The 1,829-nt window shown below is 42.8% G+C and overlaps 1 long non-coding RNA gene across 1 annotated transcript; it reads left to right on the forward strand.

The window, feature by feature from the left end:
• The first annotated feature begins 482 nt into the window (after positions 1-482).
• LOC128881128 (uncharacterized) lies at positions 483-1,649 on the forward strand. Its single transcript, XR_008458004.1, has 3 exons — positions 483-602; positions 662-799; positions 1,423-1,649. It is a non-coding gene; the product is annotated as an uncharacterized LOC128881128 (long non-coding RNA).
• Positions 1,650-1,829: the final 180 nt, after the last annotated feature.

Raw genomic sequence — 1,829 nt, forward strand, 5'->3', positions numbered from 1 at the left:
TGATCTCTGCTGGTCTCTTATCTGACGTTCAGCTGGTGTTCGGTTTCGCTGGGTCGTCTTTTAAACCAAGGCGTTTCTCGCGAACGCAACCGAGTCGATTGTACCTCTCGCGGCTCTTCCGCTTCTTAGGTCGATACAGCCAGCTCGCATTCCAATCGACGAGAAAAACACGGGCCGCAGACCGCAGAACGGTAGCCCATTCACACGGTCTTCTCCTCTTGGCGGCAGTTCGGTTTCGCGCGGCCCCTCGACAGGTGAACGCGTATACCTGCGAGGATCCCCGTACGCCTCTGCCCGTCACGTAGACGCACGTGCACACAGCTCGCCTCTGTGGCCCTCGCGGTCCACAATAAACTCGCAACTCGCGCCAGGATAATGCCTTCCTACTGGAAGTGAAACAACGCTTGGCCAGAGTGAGTGTGCGGAATTGCGCCTCTTGATGGATTCCTAGAATCGTATCGCCGAGACGCGCCACGTTGGCAGGGATGAAGACCACGTAGGGGATGGAATTGCCAGAGAAGATATCGCAATGGTTACAGGGAACGTCCAAGTTTGTCTGTACAGTGTCTTCGAGTCTGGGGATGCAGTGCGATAAAACTGGGGTAGGAAGATGAAAACATGCCTTATTCTTACATTGAGATTATTAGATTTGTTATACTAGGCACTCTTGAAGAAAGGAATAGCGAAAACTGGAAGGCAGATGAAGAACGGAAAAAGAACAAGAAAACACGCAATATTTAAAAATCGCTGTATTGAGATACACTACTCTTCATGAAGTGAGATTATTTCACGATTGCAGGTATGTATCATTGAAGAGTAGAGTGACAATAATTGGAAAATGATCAGATTTATTAAGGGCTAAATCTGAGGAATTTTTATTAAATTATTCCCCTGATAATTTTTAATCAGAAATCATATCTTGGCAACGTTCTTATCGGCTTCGCGTTTATTTGAATAGTTTCAATCAATCTATAAGTACAATCTTCTTCCGAAAGGAAACGTTCAATGCGTATATTATAATCTTTCCTGCAGTAGCAAGTGGAATATATTACTTTCCTAGCAAACGTGTAATACACGATTTATTGAACTACCCTTTGGATAGTGCTACGTATATTGCTACAGTGCATAGAATCTTATTACAGTTCCGAGTGACCCACTTTATCCCTCCGGCTCATAAAGCGCAGCTCCAGTATTTATAGCCCTAATGAAAACACGGCTTCTGTTCGCGTAATAAATTATGTACCGATATTAAGGAGACTTGGAAAAGACTTACAGAGAGGAAGGCGGTTGTCCGGTGAAAAGTTGAATAAATTTTTCTGGATAAGTGTAATTACTTTCGGTTACCGGAAGGGGGGGGGGGTTGGCCTTGAATCCGTCACGCCTTCCGAGATTTTAATTAAGAAACTATTATGTACCTCGTAGCTTGGACATTGCGAAGCAAGGACAGGCTGTGAAGTCATCATTACGTCCATACGTCTGTGGCACCGGACAATAAGGTCCGAAATAAATATTTTTGATCGTGCTCTTGCAATCTGCATCAATGAGAGGAACATCTCGAAAATATTTGGATCATACTTTTCCACGCAGAATCTGCTACGTTTAGGAAGATCACCGGGGCAAAAGGAACATGATAAAAGGAGGTCTCCCGAAACCAGAATCATCAGTCAACCAGTCATTAATAGTCTAAAGCAGTTCTTGCTTAGTTCATTTTTAAATATATTCTTCTAAATATATTTTATTTAAAGTTTCTAAAATCAATCTTTGTTTGTGTTGTCCTACGTCCAGAATATCCCATTTTAAAGCATATCCTTCTAAATATATTTTATTTA

This window comes from Hylaeus volcanicus, chromosome 1 (assembly GCF_026283585.1).
Source record: "Hylaeus volcanicus isolate JK05 chromosome 1, UHH_iyHylVolc1.0_haploid, whole genome shotgun sequence".
Taxonomy (NCBI): Eukaryota; Metazoa; Arthropoda; class Insecta; order Hymenoptera; family Colletidae; genus Hylaeus; species Hylaeus volcanicus.